The 20,806-nt window shown below is 30.2% G+C and overlaps 1 pseudogene; it reads right to left on the bottom strand.

Annotated features, from left to right (window-relative positions):
- Positions 1-13,516: 13,516 nt before the first annotated feature.
- On the bottom strand, positions 13,517-14,664 carry LOC110671543 (high mobility group B protein 6-like; annotated as a pseudogene).
- Positions 14,665-20,806: the final 6,142 nt, after the last annotated feature.

Here is a 20,806-nt window from a genome sequence, read left to right as displayed (position 1 = left end):
TTTAAGATTTCATATATTATATAATACAATAATATAAATATATCATATGATATACATTTTAACTATTTATTAATTATGTCATACTTAATTATAAGATATAAATATAATTATAAATTAATATATATATATATAGTACACCGTAATTAAGAATTATAAGGAATTTAATGTATTTATAACTAAAATTATTAAGAAAATATAAAGAAATAAAATATAATAACATGTTGTAATTATATTAAAGTATATAATGCATTTAAAAAATAATATAAATATATATGTATAAATTTAATTCTTAGTTCAATTTCAATATAGTTTTAGTTCAGTTTTTTTGTAAAGAATCAGAACAGAACCAAAGTGTAATGATCAGGCTCCTACCACAAGAGAAATTACGGACAATTCCTCTAGTGGTTGAAGCTCGATCTTTACACAAAGTATTAAAATAATTTTAATTTGACATAATACTTATCCGTTCGGTATGATTTTTCGATTCTATCTCAGACTCTTAAAAATGGTTTGACAATTAATTTATATTTTTTAATTTTTTATATATTTAATTTGTTAATTTTAATAAAATTAAACTGCTTTTTTTTTTTCAAATCATCCTCTTTATTTCAATTATTTATATAATTTATAAACTTTATTATTTAAATACAGTGACAGAGCTATTAAAGGAAGAGGGCCATGTCCCCCAAACTTTTTTAACATTCCATATATATATATATATATATATATATTAAAGTAATTATAAAAATATTAGGATAATTTTTCAGTTTAGTGGCCCCAATCTACATAATTTGCATATAATTTATGACTCTAATCTTAATATTAATTTTCTATTATATTTTTTATAGGTTTCCCATTACAATTATCCATTAAAACAAAATCTTATTATAATTACTTCAAATAAATCTAATATCATAAACTTCTATCAAAATAATGATATAATAATTTACTTATTTAAAATATAAAAATTTATTTATTTATTGTAAGTATTTTTAAAAATATGTTGTTAATATTACTAAAATTTTATTTCTCTAAATAATTTATTAAAATTTCAAGTAAACATAATTAATTTTTATTATATAAAGTTTATAATAAATATAAAAACTTGGTGATTCTGAATAGAATTTTTAAATAAAAAATAAAAGTAATTACTCAATCAATTGGCACCCTTAAATTAAAATTGTTTAGGGTTATACTATCCTCTCATATTATTATTAGCAATGCACATATTATATTATTTTTATAAATAGTATTAGTAATGTATATATTATAGATAATTACTTTTAAGAATATCCATCTTAAAATTCATAATTAAATTAAAAAAGTTGACATAATGAATTTAGACTCTTCAAAAAAAAAAATCTATGAGTAGGCTTAAAATTTCTAATTAACCAATTACTCTTGGAATTAAAATAAAAATTTATTGATACCTCAACATAATTACTCAAATTGCTTTGCTAATATCCTAAATTGTAATGATAATTAATATCACTCATATTATTTTAGAAATCTAATCATTTTTATTGAATTTTATTAAATAATTTAATAATTATAAAAAATAAAATTAAAATAAATAAATATAAAGAAAAAAAGACTAAAATTTTAAAGGTTGATTTTTTAAAAAAATTTTAGTTCAATAATATATATTGACATTAAATTTTATTATATCATAATTATCTCTCTATTAAGGGTGAGCATTAAACAATTAAAATTTAAAAATAGAACCCAACCCATCTAGTTCAATTTTTCCGTTTGATTATTTAGGGCCATCAGTTCGATTCGGTTTAAAATTCTAGAAAAGTTTGGCTCGGTTCAATTTTTAAACTAAATATTCCTTACAAACTCAAATCGACTGAAATTTAACTTTTCCAAGGTAATTCCTCCAAAATAGGCCTAAGCCTTCAAGTGTTCAGGGCAAGTTATTAGGTACACTCGATATATGTACACCTTCACTAATAAAATATTATGTCACACCTTACCCCTCCATAAGGCATGACATGATCCTGTAATATATCTAATGAATTACCAAATTTCGCCTACCGATAACTCATTAAATATACTACAAGGGATTTTAAAACAATTTCCATTTTATTTAGGTGAAAATGAGGATAAAAGAATTGTTAAAATGTTTTCAATTTAGATGCATATCATAAGATATTAATTTGAATTAATTTGGCAATTCTAGAATTTTTACAGAAATTTTGGCAGAGTAACGGCTAAAAATTAAGAAAACAGTTTTTCAAAACCTGTGAAAATCAATTCATAAAAATATATTATCCACAACTCAACTCAAATTATCACATTTCAGTCTTAATAATCTCTATCATAAGAAAAGTAATTCATTATTTGCAGAATTCAAAAAGAAATTTAAATAGTTGCATTCATTGGAATAACAAAGTTTATATTATAAAAATTTACATTAACCAAAATAACATTATGAGCTTTTTATACAACTGCTCAATGTGCACATATAAATACATATAGATATATGTACATCAAAATGAATATACAAGGGTATACCTAAAATATATACCCGAAGTTATATCCTGTTCTGCTTTACGCTGCTCACTCTACAGCTTTTTCCTTCTCCTTACCTGCGATAACATAAATAAGTTATCGCTGAGTATTACACTCAGTGGTGCACAACTAAAAATTTTGAAGCCCAATATAAATCATAATTTACCAAAACTTAATCAATCATAATTTCAAACACATATAAAAATATTACAATATTTCTAAAATGAGAGAATCATTTAACAAAATCACATTTGATTCCAAACAATCATAAAACACAAGTTGCTAAAAATCACACATTTAGAACATGACATAAATTTCCAATTCATCCTAATAACCAAAGGCTAATGGAGAATACAAAGGCTAGCTAGCATATATATGAGTACTCATTCAATTCGTCCTCAACTGCCACACACCTCAACACTTCAGCCAGAGAGGGAAAACATATCTAATTCATCTCACTAGGCAGGCTAATGAGGAATACAAATCACATAGTCATGTCAACTGTGGTTTCAAACCATATTCAAACAATTTCTCATTCATCAAATATATTTATCAATTCATAATTATATTTCATTAAAAACAATTACCCCAAAAAGGTTTAGCAACACACAATACCTCAAATTAAGATTCTCAAAGCAATAAGAGTCATAAATCATTCACATAACTCATTCAAATCAATTTCAATTTGAAAAACAAAGAGATAGTATTAGTTGTGCACAAATCTCTTTATACTCTTCTTACTTAGTTCAACTTTCCCTCTTCTTAGGAGGCTTCCTTTCCACTGAAAATATACAATGGCGATGTTTCAATACTTAATTTAACTACCACTAATATTCAATTAATTAAATGCCTAATGAATGCCTAAGTTACTTAAGCAATGTCAAAGAATTTGGGTATTTGACAAATTTATGTCCTGACTTTTGAACCCAATTTCAACCTAGTTCTAGTCATAATCTGATGCGGTGTTTTTCATGAAAATTGTCCCTCTATTTAGTTTTATTTTTCCAATTTGAATCACTCCATTTGGAGTTTTGTAGCTCTAGTTATGATCAATTCACCAAGTACTGGTCCAATGACTAATACTATTCTAGATCAAGGTAGATTCTGGAACTCAAATTTGTCAATCTAATTGAACTAGTTATGGTCATAATTTGACTTGGTGCACTTCATATGAGTTGTTCCCATGTGTCTCATGGTTACACAGGTTCAAGAATCACTAAATTTGAGGTTATATAGGGTGAGTTATGATAATTTAACCAACCTGGACTCATAAACCATACTACTCCATAATTCCAGGTTTCAGATCAGGTATTGCAATTCATATTTGAGGTCCTTACACTCAGAATTTGGGTAAAGTTTCTAAACCAAAGTTGTAGTCCTAAGTCTTAGATTTTCATATCATTTTGGCTCATCCCATTTGGAATTTTCTAGTGAAAGTTATGGTCTAATTACTGTCCTAGAGTCAATTGGCTAAAGTGATTCCAGTGCAGGAATTCCAGATTGGGAAGTCCTGAGTTCTCCCAACAATTTCACTAAGTTCTTTTAGGATTTAGGTTTTGGTCAAAACATCAAAGTTGTAGTTCTATTTCTTATGAAGATTTTGATTTTTGAATCACTGCATTTGCAGTTTTGTAGCCCATGTTATGATATTTTTGCCAAAACTGATCGAATGACCATTTGTCCAGGATTTCTAGGTCAGGTTTAGTTCTAGCAGATTTGTTGGACTAATTTTGCTTAGCAATTTGACCAACTTAGGGTCATTATTTGGGTTCATAATCTTCAGAAGAAATGTTCTAATATGTTTTAGGCTTCCACATCTAATTTAAAGTTTTCTAGTGTGAGTTATGCCTAATTGAAAATGTATTATTCATTTGGTCAATTCTGGTCAAGTCTAGAATACCAATTCCATATTCAAGTAAATTTTAATGTAATTTGTGGTCAGTTTCTGAGCAAGGTTTCTTCATGAAATTTGTGGCTTTAGGTCTTAAGTTTCATCTCCAATTGGCCTCACACCAATTGGAGCTATATATTTCAACTTATAACCACCTAAATGGACTGGACTCAAGCTATCCAGAATTCCAGCTTGTAACACACCACCAATTCATCATTCCTATTCCTCAATTCAACATCAATACACATTTATGGCACATTATATGACCTTAATTTACCATTAATAACATCAATTGAGTGACCTACCACAAAACCCTAATTCTCCCATCTTAATAATTTCATGCAAAGTCATGAAATCTCACTACATCGATCTTACATACAACATCTTTTATGCTAGAATTTATCATCAATTCAATTAAAAACACATCAAGCCCTAAAGTTCTTAAGCTAGCCAAAATCTAAGTTTAGAATTCATGCAAGTTTTTCAAGTTTCCTCGTGCTAATTCCACTCAATTCAACTTAATTTCATGAACTAAAGAACTAATTCAAGGTTAACTTACACTTACCTTAATTGGACAGATTTTGTGTCTTCAATTCTTTACATCTTTTTGATTTTTCTTGCTCCCAATCTTCCTACCAAGCTTGATTATTAAGTTCTTGTTAAAGGGGTTATGAAATTTGTGGGCTAAAACTAGGGTTTTTGGAGCTTACTATGTACATCAATGGAGGAATTTGGGAGAGGTGGTGAGAGAGAGTGGGTTCGACTGCCTTAAGAAGAAGAGAGAAATGATATTTTTTTTATTTTTGTTAATTTTTTCCTCTTATTATACTTATATTTATCTTCAAAATTTTTTAACTTAAAAATTATAATTTTAATTGTGTCATGCCTATGTCATGGTGATGTCATAAATCCACTTTAATCTTAAATTTCATTTCTTTCATTTTCTTTTCTTTTCCTACACCTCTTCATTTTTAATATCTTTTTCAATATTTTAATTTCACACATTTTAATGGACATTTAAGTCAAAAATCACCTCTAATGATGAATTGACCAAAATGCCTCTCATCGGTTATAATCCATCTTTTTAATAATGTCCAATGAGTCTTTAAGTTCTGATTTACTTATTTGAGCTTGTTCTTTTTTCTTTTCTATGATTTTTACATTCCCAATAGTTTCGTAATTATTTTTTGACCTAAGATGTCATGAGATCCCATACGAATTTAGGGACCTAAGATGTCACGGGGTCCCATACGAATTTAGGGTAACAACTGAGCTCGCAGTCACTTTCTGGGTCAGTCACCCATCGTCGGGACCTTGGCTTATTTAACCGATTTAGGCTTTATTTCACTTATTTTCTTCCTATTACATTTGATCTTTATCAATTTTATTTATGGTTTCTCTATGTGATCTAAGTATAGTTTTAGACATTCTAGTTGTCTGGACAAATTTTAGTCATTTGAATAGTAGAATGTGTGAACTACTTAATATGAGGGTGTTACATAGTGAGTCCTATCTTTCTATTTTTATTATGTAACTATTTTTATGTGAGTATACGATGTACTATTTTTTAGTGCACTTGGTGTACTCTATAATTTGCCAGTGTTCAGAGTCCATCCCAACCATCTAGAAGGAAGGTTCTAGTCTCATTTAACCCTAATATGTGAAAAATCATAAACATTGTTTTTTTTTTTGTTTGCTCTTTTCAATATTTCAAAACCGAATCTTCTCATATCTCCCCGCAAATCCCCTCCTCGTCTTTCACCCATAATTGAACTTCCCCTCTTCTTCTTTTTCTTTTTGAACTAATAAACGACATGCATCCTTCCTCTCTTTTAGTGACGGCTTGAAAACAAAGAGTCAGAAACCCACCGACTTGAAGACCTATATCCATCCTCATCCATCCCTCCCTTGCTCTGATGAAAACCTTTCTCCCTCCCCTACTCTGATTCAAACCTTTTTCTCTCCCTTGCTCAAATGAGGCTATCTCTTTCCTGCCCTTCTCAATGTGCTTAGATGCTTTGATTTTGATGGATTTGTGATTTTTCTTTTTTGGGCTTCCTCTTTTGGTTTTGTGGTTTTGCTATGGGGCTCAAATAGAATATGTTGAAACTTTCTTATGGGTGGAAGATTTGAAGCATGTTTTTTGTTTTCTTTGTTTCTTCTAGTTAGATTATTGTTGTATGTGTGATTTCTTTTTGTATTTATATTTCTTGATTTATAATTTTGCAAGTATAGTGAAAGATTGTGCTTATTGTTAAGATTGTGTGAGGGTTTTGAATTTTTGTTCTTGGAAACACTAAATTTGGTTCTCTATAAGAAAATGGCATAAAATTGATTAATCAAACTGATCCAAAATTCTTCAATTCAATTTGATTTGTCCTTTGTTTGGTTCGCATAATTCTATATTTCAGTAGTTTGGTTTTTCCCGTTGAACCGAATCGACCCCCCTCTCTCTCAAACTAATGGGCCATGGAAATGAATAAATATAAATTTTAAATTAATAAAATTTATTGGTAAATAGAATTTTATTTAATTTATTGCTTATCTAATTAAATTAAGGTGGTAACATAGGATAGGTTTTTTTTTTTAATCTTTTTTTAAAGTGGACAATTGTATAATTAAAATTTAAGGGGAATTACTAAAAACTACCCTATGGCTTCACGTATTTGTCACATAGAATCCTAAGATTAACTTTTTTAACGAAAAAGGGCTTTGAGTTTACACGCCGCCTAGAAAATGTTAGGTAATTACAATTTTCCTAAATTTACAGTAAAACCTATATAGTAATCCATTTAATTTTAAAACCTATCTATTTAGTCGTTCAGATTTTAGTAAGCTTACATATTAGTCCTTGCTTTGGGTGTATATGGATGTGAAAGTGTCCAAATTATTTTTTTTAATTATAAAATAATATAATATAATATAATAATAAAATTTCCAACTAAATTCTTTTAATTCAAATATATAATATACTTAGAATATTAATAAAATAAAATTATAAAATTACAATTAAAAAAATATTATAAAATACAAAGGACTATTTACAGTAAAATTTCTATTAAAAATTTATAAATTTATTTTATTATAAATAAAATAATAAATTAAATTTAATACACTATTTTATTAATTAAACAAAACTTTAAAAACTAAATTATTTTATGTTGAAAATAGAGTTAATTACATTTTGATATTTTTTTGTATAATTAATGATAAATTGGACAGAGAATTGGACAAAGGAGGTATCATATAGATTTATTAAAATATTAATAATTAAATAGGTGTATTTTAAAAATATGGAGACCCAAAGATATTGTAATTTATAGTAATTTTTTTTTGTTTTTTTATAGTGTAGATAATTTTTCCTTTTTGCTAACCTTTTTGTCAAAAAATTAACCTTAAAATCCTACTGTGCACAACCACATTGTAATTTTTTTTATAATTTACCCTAAAATTTATAAGTTACCTACATTTGATTAAAATTTATTTCTAAATAAAATTTTATATGGTTTAAAATCACTTGGGATGTTAACTTGGATATGATTTCTTTCATTCTTAATATGGACATTTATATAATTAAAATTCATAACTTAATTATATTTTAATTTTCAAATCCCAATTAAAATTAATTATTTGTTATCCATCCATAATAAATTAAAAATATTTTTAATAGTAATTAAATTTAGTCTTTTATTATCATAATACTAAATTATCATGGATATTTTTTGGACAATCGCATTAATTTCTCCCTCCTTTTCACATTTATCTATTTTATAAATAATCATTAAAATAGATTTAATAAAATTTTAATATGGAAATAATTTTTTGAAAAATAATTTAAATTTTAATTAACTTTTAAATAATATTATTTAAGCATTTATAACAAAAAAATACTTAAAATTAAAATTTATACTAATGAAAAATAAATGTTAATATATTAAATTATATAACACAATAAATAAAAAAATTATATACTGTTCACTATATAATAATAATAATAATTAAAAAAATAATTCAATAATTCAAGTTAATATTAACATAATAAATTATAAATATCATTAATTATTCAATTTTTTTTTGCAATAGTTATAAATTATTTTAAATTGATATAATATAATTTAAATTAATTCTTTAAATTAATCTCATTAATTACTCAAATTGAGAAATACCAACCATGGCACTTGGCAGGAGATTTTGGCTGTAAGTTTGAATAAAATGGAGGCCTTTTAAAAGGCAAGTTACTAGAGATGATAAGCCAACAGGTCCAAGGTTCAATATCCAGCGCGCTCCCTTTCCTACATTTTTTCAATTGAGTTGTAATTAATTGGTTGGAAAACCCTTTCAAACGCCTATGGTAATCAGATTGCTAGTTAACCGGTCGGTTCACTCCAATTCATACCAATTTTAACAAAATTAGGATTTCTAAGTGTTTAAACCGGGTCAAACTCTACCTCCTGATTAAACCGGTTAAACCAATTAGTCTAATTTAATTAATTAACAATTAATTATAAATTAGAATTTTCAGTTTTGTTCACGGAATTTTTGTTGTGTTCCTTACAAAAGAAAATTTGGCCAAGCTAATAATCATAAAATTTGAATTAATTGCAAATGATTAGTTTCACTTAGCTAATAATGGTAAATTTTGCATTAATTCATTCATCCGCAATCTTATGTTAAAGTTCACAATAATTAATTACAAAAAAAAAAAAAAAAAAAAAATTGGCCAAGCTTCTTGTTTTTGAAGCTCATTATGTTTTCTGTTTTTTCATTCTTCTTAAGCAGTTGCAAGGCTTCTTGTTTCTGAAGCTTCTATTAGAAAATATATAAAATAGGCTTTATACATGTGATGGTGGGACTAGGTTGATGATAATTTCTTTTGAGACAAAGCAAAGCTATACAGAAATTCCAAACAACAAAATTTAGAATTAACTTGGAGATGATTACTGGTATTTATAATAGTTAAAAAGTCACTTTGAAACATCACAACTTTTGGCTTTGGAACCTCTTCAAACAGATATAACTTATGGTACAAGAAACTCTTGAGATAGATACAAGGTTTGGCACGAACATCTCTTAGAACATTGATAACAGTTAGTAATTAATAGTTTTATTTTCTTACTTTTTTAAAAAATAGACACAATCTTTGAGCTAAAATAACTGTTGACTAAGCATAATAAAAAGGAAATTAAAATTTACTTAATTTATGAGTAGTGCCCAATCTTTTAACTATTGAATATTATTTTAAACCAAAGACAAATTTCGTGTTTCCCTCCATTTTTTTTGGTATTACCAACCAAACTTAATTAATTTTGGTGAATAAAGGTTTATAAACACCTTTTCCTTTTATCATCTTCCAATGTGAGACAAATAACTTCTATCACTTATCACTAACCATTCTAACAACTTCAACATCTCTTCTTCTTCTTCCATCTTGAGATTCATAGTTTCTTCATCCTTTTTCTACTTGTAAGCCTACATTTCTTGCATTTACTTCTCCTTCTTCTTCTTTGTGATCTAACAAGAAAGGAAACCATGTTGATAAACAACTTTTGTTTGCAGTATATATGCTTGATAGGAAAGGATTTTGGTTGGTTGTGGAGCAAACCTCTTCATAAGGCCTCCTTTGTTATTTGGTCATATTCTTCCATTCCTCACTAGCAATCTTTGCCCCTGACAAAGTCCCAATTTCAATAGCAACGGTTCAATAATAGAGAATGATGATGGGATCTTAAATTACCTTAAGAATATTCTCGCTTTCAGTAAATGTTGGAAATCTGAATCAGGTCACCCATGTGGGTCAACCTGGATCCATGGTTTTCTATTTTGTGAAATAAAAATACAAATTAAAAGGAAGCAATGAACCTGTGTATTACAAAGAATTGTATTAATACAAAGAGTTAAATCCATACATAGAGTTCTATCCATACATAGAGATGTATCCACATGAAGAGTTGTGTCTATTGGCTAAAAGTGATCATATTAAATTATAAATTGTCAATCTTCTTAAGAAAAAGGTAGTTGGTTGGAATAGTAACAAAAGTGTTACTATTTGGAATTGATTTTTAGGCTTCTTTTAAAGGTATTCTCGACCTCAATAATTTAGAATATTATATCTTTTTACAATAATTAGGTACACACTTCGATTGTGAATTGATCTATATAGTTCATGTTATTCATATATCTATATAATAGACTAGTGATACAAATAAGGTGAAGATATTAGGGTTGTATAAACATGGGTTAAGATCCACGTATTTTGAATCTATGTGTGTTGGATCCTTATGATTTTCTTCATTGGTATCAAAGCCTTAAATATTTATTTTCTAGTCTAATTAACAAGTATTATTATTATTATTATTATTATTATTATTATTATTATTATTATTAGTGTTGATTTGTGAATTAAATTTATGTGGATAAATATTTATGTTCTTCCCATAAATTCTTCCTCTATCTAGAATTGTTTTGAAATTTATTTCATGATTTACATATCTAAATTTTAATACTTTGATATTTAAATCTTGATGAATATTTCATATTCTAGAAAATTAATTTTCTATTATAAAAAAAAATTGAATCTTTGAGAAAATAAATCTAAAAATTTTGTTCATAAACAATTGTAAGCAAGTGACTGTTTCAAACCCATTTGTGCTGATGGTAGCTGCTGTATGCCACACATGTATAGTCAGCGTTGTTATGCTTCGTTTGGCTGGGCTTGTCGACGACATGGTATCAGGCTTGTCAGCGATGTGGTGCTACACCTAGAATGGTTGCACAATCAAATACTGTCGCATAATGTTAGCTGTTCCAAATACATGCCAGTGGCCGATGCTCTTGGACCATTGCTAGACGTCTGGCTAGTGGAGTTTGATGGCTAAAGAAATGGCTAGAAGCATTAGGCTATCTTTGCGTCGCGTGGTTCTAAGATCGTAGGAGAATGGTCGATGGGGCAACTATGAAATGTTGGGTGCTATCACCAGAAGCACCGCAACTCGTGGTGGGCTAAAACATCATTGGCGATGACACTAGGTGGCGTCTTTTGCTAGCTAGCGTGAATAGCTCTCTAGCATGAGTGGGTCTCTCGCTGTTCTGCGTGCATAAGGAGGACGAAAGTCATGAGATTGTTGCTCCTAGTTTTTTGATGTAATTACAAGAATGCCATTTGAAGTGTTGCCCTTTGTATTCAACCAAATTACAAATATGCCATTTTTTTTTCCTTTTTGAATTTGATCTAAATTACAAATTTACAATAAAATTAATTCTAAAGATTTGGATTAAAATAGTTTAATTCAAATTATATTTGTAATTTTAATTCTAGTCAAATTGGGATATAAATTAAATTGTTTAATTTAAATTAATTCTAGAAAAATGTTTTTTGGAATTAATAAAAGGTGGCATGTAAATATTTGGCATTATAATTAAATTGTTTAATTCTATATTAATTTTAGAAATTAGTTTCTAAAATTAATTAAAGAGCAATTGAATGAAAAAATTATTGAATTAAATTGTTTAATTCAATATTATTTTTAGAACAGTGGCACAGTAATTGAATTTGAATTATAAGATTCATATTCTTAAAGAATAAATTTTCTCGACAGGGCAAGATAAGTCAATATTTATCTCTATATGAAATTGCAGACTAGAACACTTCCACTGTACAAATCTAAATGGATTCTTTTCCTAGTGAAAGTATTTCAATTGACAATGAAACAAGTTTCAATTGCCATCAAAATACAACCTGTAGTAAATCCATATAATATTGCTGGTCTTAGTAGGAGTAATATAAATATTGACAAATCAATTTATCGGTCTCAATCACGACGATCGAGTGGTATGAATGTTTCCCATCGTCATTATGGGGATGAGACAGTTACAAGCTTGTTATTATTTATGTGATGATAATATAAAGAGCTCAAAGCTTATAACATGAAATGTCACCTCGGAAAAGAGATGAAGAACAAGGGTTATTGTAAGATAAATAATTGCATTGACCATATGTTATTTTAGTCACATTATCTATCTTGAATGCCATATGTGAGTTCTAAAGTAAAAGAGTAGACAAATGAACTCAAAGTTAAACATTGGAGTGTCTGAACTATCATCTGTATAGTATTTAATAAAGACATATGCTCCAAGAGGAAGGGGTAAATACCATAGCATGTGATTCATACCACATGTGCGATTTGTGTCCATCAAGCGGAATGCAAGTGTGATCTCTACTTGATAGTGTGTGAGACCCTAAAGGTTATAAGTAATCTTTACTTAGTACCCTTATGACTCTAATCAGTTATTCAAGACTTAGTTTAATGTTTGCTATCTTAAAGTGTTGACAAAGGACTATAAAAGATTCATTATAGAGGGGCATTCCTAGAAAAGCGAGTTAAATTAAGATTGAGAGTATTATGAAAAGAGAAAGATCATTGGAATTGTCACATTAATCTATGTTCATAGGCTAGCCAATTATAGTTATCTTTGCAATAAAAACATAATTATAAACTCAGGATGTGCGAATGAGATTGGAAGAGATTTGAATGTGATAAATGATCTATAGTATTGCATACTATGTCTACTCTAAGCTCCATCAATTGAGATGTTATATTATCATAACATGTATATAGCAATTGAGCTCTAGAAGTATGCACCAATCACACGGTCTATTTATGAAGTATAAAATTGCAGAATTAAAGGAAGAGTTGACTTGTCATGTGTGAGTGGGAGATGTTGGAAATATGGATCAAGTCACCCATGTGGGTCAACCCGGATCCATGGTTTTTTATTTTGTTAAATAGAAATATATATTAAAAGGAAGTAATGAACTTGTGTAATTATAAAGAATTGTATTCATACAAAGAGTTGTATCCATACATAGAGATGTATCCATACGAAGAGTTGTGCCCATTGGCCAAAGGTGGACATATTAAATTATAAATAGCTAATCTTCTTAAGAAAAAGGTATTTGGTTGGAATGGTAACAAAAGTGTTACTATTTGGAATTGGTTTTTAGGCTTGTTTTAAAAGTATTCTCAACCTTAATAATTTAGAGCATTTTATCTTTCTGCAACAATAAGGTACACACTTAAACTATGAACTAATCTATATAATTCATGTTATTCATGTGATTATATGGAGGTATTGTTCAAGCAATTTCATTATTGTCTTTTGGTTCTGCTCCTCTTTCAAAAGCTTCATTACTTCATCCTCTCATTTCTCTTTTGCAATTACCTCTAGATAGGATTCCTTTTTGGCTTGATATGTCTCTTCATAGGGTTTATTTTCCTCTGCACTAACATTCTTCCACTTTGCCCTTAAGAAGTTTAAGATCTCTTTGAACTTTACATCTTGGCTTTCTTGCTTGACCTACATAACAAAACATCAAAAGATGATATAGTACAAGAAAATAAAAACTTCATTTAAAAAAATATCAAGTAAAATTAGAGGATCCATTTCCCTATTTTAACTGATTCCATTGATCTTTGCACCATAAGATGTAAGGTGGGGATGGCCTTTTCTTTTCAACTTTTTCTTCTTCTTCTTCCTCTTCTTTCAATGATTGAACAAGAAGAAAAGTCTGTAGCAAAATCAATTAGGGAAATTTTGATCAAATTAGAACCTAGAGAAAGCGTCAAAACCAAGACTATTTCATTTTTATGGCAATCTTAATTGAAAGGAATCAGAGAGTTTAAGATAAAAATCAATTGAGAATTTGATTTCTTACTCTTTTATTAAGATTTCCCAGCAACCAAACAGAATTAGATACATGATCTCAATAAAAGAGGAAATATATAAAAAAAAAAACCATGTTGGGCTTAAACTCCTTCAATTTATGTAACTTCTTCAATTCAATATGTAATTTCTCCTGCTCTTTACCCTTTGTTTCAAGTTCCTCCTCCTCATCTTCAACATCTCATTTTTCTCTTTAAGTATCTCCTCAGTGTTCTCTTTCTCAACCCTTAACTTCTAGAACATTTCTTACATGCCCTTTTCAAATGAAGAAGATTGTTTTGCTTAGCTTTTGACGACTTGGCCTGCGATTTCTTGGGTGAAGAGAGAGGTTAGGGGAGGTTCTCATGGTTCTCTTTCAAAGGATTAGTGTCTAATGGTGGAGGTGGGATGGGAAAGATATCAGAGATCTTCTAAGCAATGATATTAACCTCATTTATTAATGGATTTTTCTGTTTCTCGGTTTTCCTACTGTTCCTTGGTTTCTTTGTAAGAAGTGGCTCAACATTGATAGGCAAGGCAATTGTAGCTTCAATCATGGTTAATTGGAAGAGAGAGTTTGGTTGTTTAGAGGAGTAAGGCTCACATTGTGAAATTATTGAATAAGAAAGACGGATAAGCTAAAAAGAAGCTAAAGATATTTTGCACGTTTGTATGATATCAAAACGAGCTACTGAAGTCATATTTTTAAGCAATTAGTTTATTTAAAAAAATTCAAAGAGTTAGACTTTTTCAAAATACTGCAAGAACTCAATCCAGCAAATCTCTCCATATCAGTAGATAGATCAGCAACTAAGATATCTTTTCAACACTCCTCCTTGGATCAAATGTTACGCATTTTTTATTTTATTTCATAGAACTTTTGAATCGGGCTTTATACATGGCTTTGGGCTTTGGGCTTTGGTCATAATATCTACAACTTCCATATTTTGTAGGCATGATTATAGCATCATGGCATTAGTTATAACATCAAGGCATATTTTTATAGTTATTGGCATAAAACATATTTTATTGTCATATGTATTTATAATGCTTTTCTTTTTAGAAAAGTTCTTCCTCCTATTGTTGATTCATTGCAACTTTGGCTTGTCCTATTTGTTGTTGAGTTTTGCATACCCTCTCCATGTTACCCATTTGACCACATTTGCTGCAATTAATATCTGGTCTCCACCAACACTTATAATGTAGATGATTTGTTTTCTTACAGTGAGGACAAAATGGATGATTTTCACTCTTGCTATCTGACATGTTTTTCCTTTTGTTTAGAGACTTTATTAGAAGGGCATCTTCTATAAAGCTTTCTTCCATTTTAAGCTTCCTTTGTTCAAATACCTATAATGCATTTACAAGTTCTGCTAAAGTGATGCCATGACTCGATCCTATGGGCCGGACCGGCACTAGGACTCGGGCTGGTATAAAGCTCCCGAGGCTCGTAATAAGCCTTACTATTCCCAAATCTATAATCAAGGGCCAACATGTAAATAAAATAAAAATAAAATATTTCATTTTAATTCAGATCAACCCAACCCGCTGATTATCAGCTATTAAAGCGAGGGGAGCCCACGTCAACCCTATTACCACCATTTACAAATTATTTATATATCATAAAATTTTCATTCAGTAAAAACCAATAACTCAATTTAACACCGTCTCTAATAAGATCCCTAATACTGCTAACACATGCGAAATTCTAGATTATAAATTTAGAAAATAATATTACAAATAAATAACTATTTATGAATCTACAAGGAAGAAAGTAGGTTACTCTGAAAAAGAACTCCTCCTGTAGCCTGAAAAATAGGATGAACAGGAGTGAGCGTTCGACTCATATAGTAAGATATTTATTTTACATACAATCTCTATAACTATCTAATTCTAATGAATTCTTGGAAATGAAATGCACCATCTTCATACAAGTCATACAAATCATATTAAGTCACATCAAAGATAATCTGGAGCACTCACGCACCCGTGTCAAATCCATACTCACACATACATATATGGGGAGCTGATCCCCCAACCTAGCTCTCTTAATCCAAGGCCTGCGATCAACTCGAGCCGCACTTTCTCTTAATAATCCATATGCGGGGGTCAATGATATCAACTCAAAGCCTTACACACCCTGACTTCCTCAAAAAGGACTGGGCTCTAAGCGAGACTAGCTCAAGCCGATTTGCCTGTCCTACCCATATCCATATATGCCACATACACAACCACTCTCACACACAGCTCTAGATTATAAAAACACAGCAACCAAAGTAATATCATTAAGTATAAATACAAAGTAAGGCATGCCTAATATTTAACTATATAAATATAAGTATAAGTGATGCATGAGTATGCCAGAAATATAATAATATTGAAATTATAAATAAAATAAATATCTACTCACAAATTGATCAGAAACTGCTGCGGTGGCTGCGGGGAGAAGGATGACTGATCCTGATTACCTAGAAAATTATATTATAAATCCATAAGTGCTAACCCAAATCAAGGATTTTAAAGAAATAAGGACACTCTAATTTTGTGTCGGAAATCTGGCAGAGTCTTCCCTGTACCTAAGACCTACCCAACCTGCAAAATAGTTCAAATAACACTTCTAAAATCACAAGTCTCATATTCACATCCCATCAATATCACATGGCCCCTCTTGGGTCCTCCAATCCAAGCAATTCTCATAAAATAAAAAATTACATTTTTGCCCCTAAAATTGATATTCTGTAAAAATTACTCAAATGAGCTCTAAAAATTCTAAAACTTAGCCCCGTGGTCTTTAATAAAATTATAAAACTATTGCAAAAGGAATTATAATTTTCTAATAACCCTTGAATATTTTATGAATTTTTATTTAAGAATATTACTCAATTCTATAAGTTTCCGATAGCTAACATATTCTTCATTCAACCCAATTCAACATTCACATATTTAACTATCTATTCTCAATCTTTAACTAATCACATAAAATTTAAATACCAAAAATTCATATAATTTTTATATGCCCGTATGCTAAAAATCCAACTAAAACCCATATTTATTTTTCAAAAATATTCTACAATCATTCAAAAATTCAACAAACACCATAGAATATCTCCAAATCATTTTACTTTCATCATATATTTTTTTTAGAATTTTTTTCTAATCTTTTATGTCCAAGAAACATTGCATTTAAGTACCACAGACTAAGAAATAAGAAAAATAATCTTACCCAAAGCTTATCTAAGTCTTAAAAATTCTAAAAATTTTTTAGAAAGCTTCTGGAAGTTGAATCATCCCTAAAGCTCGCCGGAGCCACTGCCAGAATCACCGCACACGGTGGCCGACTGCCAGTCGGTGGCAACATCTACCGAAACTGGTCACGCCAAAATGTTCCTCCCCTCCTCCTAAGTCAGAGGTGGTCTCGGATCGTTGATCCAATGGTCGGATCGTCCTAGATTTGACCAAAAAGCTTGAAAAATCAGAAATTTCTCTCCTCCATATCTCACTCATTCGATGACCAAATGTTACAAAATGGGTATCAAAAGAAAGCTCTTGAAACAAGCTTTCCAACGCCACCTGAATTGCCTTGATCGGACATCAGACGAAGCCAAAATCGAGCCTGGAAATTGGACCACCTGCGCCGGCATTTTTGGAGGAAATTCCTCCATTTGCGCCATTGCTGGAGCTGCTTCGGCCAGAAGACTGGTTATCGGTGTCACCCAGGGTGGGGGAGGCTCCTTGCCGGCAGTAGTGATGGGTGGTTGCCCGAAAAAGAGAGAAAAAGAGGGAGAGAAGTGGGAGAAGGAAGAAGAAGATAAGGGGGAGGGGGAGAGAAACGCTGCTGTATTTTCTTCCCCATCTTTTTTTTTTACTTTACTATTGGGAATGAATCTGGACATACACATTGTCTAGATTCATTCCTGGAAAATTTTAACTCTTCTCTTTTTTTTTATAATAATAATAATATGTTTAAATAAATTCTTGGAAATGTTTATAATTAAATCCCTAACATTAATTTAAATTTCTAAAAAAAATAGTAATTTTATTAAAATAACATTCCAATTAAAACATCTTATTAAAAATAATATTTGAATTTAAGAAAAAATTGGGTTGTTACATTCTTCCTCCCTTAAAAAAAATTCGTCATCGAATCTTCAAACAAAACGGGAATAAAGAAAAGAATGATATCGGGATAGATGTGGGCATTTACTCCTCCAACTATGCAGAGATGATTGAAACATTTTATTCTTCAAACTCTTCGTATACTATAGATCATATTTCACTGTTCTCTGATTCTATTGTAGTGTCTTAACTGTTATTATCTCTTCCTAGAGGGGCTCTTATCTCTTAATTATTCATTGACCATTTTTCTGACATCTCAATTATTCACTATACCTCACCAAGCTTAACTTGATGCCTCATAATATCCATCAACTTTGGTGCTTATCTCTCTTTCATTGTACCCTAAAATGTCTCTTAGTGACTTTAGACCCCATTCCTTTGTTTCAATAATTTATGCTCCCCAAAGATATGACTTATGTTCCTTATCCTATAACATCCTATGAGATGCTTTCCTGTAGCAACTATTATAGGCATCTTGTTCTAAATCTTTACTTGTTCTATGGCCTCAATGTTTAATACCTATGCATCTTCTCACTCACATGATACCTTGAATTTGCGATTTACTTTGTGTCATTACTAAGGTCCTCAAATCAACTCCTATCCATCTTATGTAACTAGTTATGTAGAGCTCCATCCAAGTGTTGAGCGTTCATATTCTATCTATTAATATTAGAAAGTAGGCTGGGCTTCTTCTCTGACCTAATAAAAGTCTACATATTCCTAAGCCATCCAGTCAAAATAACTTATCATATCCTACTTCTTTTCTGAAAAGAGAGCCCCTAGCATACTTATTCCTTCTTATTCTCATCATTATAACCAACTCTACTGAGCTTTTCTTCCGTCCTTAGATCTTATCCACTTCCTTTTCCTATTTCTGCTATTGTTGATATCCTTTCAACCTACTGTACTTATTCTTTAACCTTTGTCCTCTCTCATTCTTATACTTGTTCTTCAAGGATGTCCATCCCATCATCAATTTTAACCTTCCTTTTATTTCTTAGTCCTATCTTGATTACCAATTCTATTACTTCTGAAATTCTAACCTTATGATTGGCTCCTACTATCACTTCTTTCACATTATGTAGTACTTATAATTAACCATAGAAAATTCTTCTTGTACCTCCTTCCCAGCTTGATCGTTAGAACATTACCATTCTCTACTACCCTTAGTAGGAAATTACTCATCTTGGTTAGATAGGAGCCCCAGAAACTATAAGTTCCATTTGAACTAACATAGAGATAGGAAATGTGTGCTATGCCTTAATTCCAAATAAGATATTTGACGTGTTCATTCTCCCTAATATAACTACATATACTGCCCATAGCTTTCCAAACTTTAGCCTTAAATTTATCCATCAACAACAATTTTATCCACCAAAACTTATCCATAGCTAGCACTTCCTCTGGTTTATAGCTCAGAAGGGTTACGAGCCCCGGGCAACTAACTCGACTTAACTTTTGTCACAACTCTGATCGTCCTTTCATACTTAACATCAGGTATTTACTTACCGTCATTTATTTTCATTCATGTTTCCTTATAATGTGACACTTTAGTCCTACTGAAAATGCTTATCTAACCCTTGATCGCAGACCCCAAAACTGTTATCTCACCATCTCTACTCAGGTCCTAAGCATATGTACCGCTTTCCACCTTCCTTTTTGTTCGTGCTGCCTATTTGAACCAATAGGTTTACTTTTATTTAATTTAATACTTATTAATTCACTCCTTTGCTTGATGGGACTGTTCAAGACACTATTGCACATCCTATAACTTTTGCTTGCTCTGGTTGTTTTCCTCAACTAACTTTCCTCCCTCATGTAATCTCATTCTAAGCTTTCTAATAGTGCCTCTCAGTTCATCCTATTTTACCTTGCCCAGGATGGCACTTTATGTGCTTTATATCTCACTTTGATCTACCTAATCTTGTCCTATTCTTAGCTATTCGGTTTGCTCTTTAGTTCACCTCTTTTATCTTATCCAAAATAGAACTTGACTACTTTATTCTTTAGCTCTACTCTCTTTCTTAACCTGACTTTCATGTTAGAAACTTATACCTTTTTCACTATCCCTACCACGTCGTCTACACCTTGATGTTACTCAGATTTGGTCTTCTGATTAGTAATTCCACTAGCATTCGTGTTATTTCTCTGCTGCATCTAAATCAACTATTTAATTTTTTATTTCTATATTTTCTTTTATCTACTGATATTCTATGACTTATTTTTACTGACTTGCAGTCATTGTCCTTTCCTCTGCTTAATTACAAACTACCCTCTAATACCTTAAGGAAGGAATCTACAGGATCCCCTTTTTCCTTGCTACTCAAAAGCTCTGCATATATCATGATCTGATCCCTTATAATCCTTACAATGAAATCCGTACTCTCTCTAAAGGGGGGGGGGGGGTGCTTGAGCCAACTATTCTCTATCACACTATAGTCCCATTTAGGACATCATTCCATAGATTATTATATTAATGGTACTCTTCTGTCTCTCTTGCGAAGACATTTTCATACTGTGCAGCATAACTGACTGTAAGAGAGGTACTACATCTACCGCATTACCACAACTATGTATAAGGCT

This window comes from Hevea brasiliensis, chromosome 9, assembly GCF_030052815.1.
Source record: "Hevea brasiliensis isolate MT/VB/25A 57/8 chromosome 9, ASM3005281v1, whole genome shotgun sequence".
In the NCBI taxonomy this organism is placed as follows: domain Eukaryota; kingdom Viridiplantae; phylum Streptophyta; class Magnoliopsida; order Malpighiales; family Euphorbiaceae; genus Hevea; species Hevea brasiliensis.
Note: the sequence above shows the minus strand (reverse complement) of the source record. Positions and strands in the feature narration are given on the sequence as shown.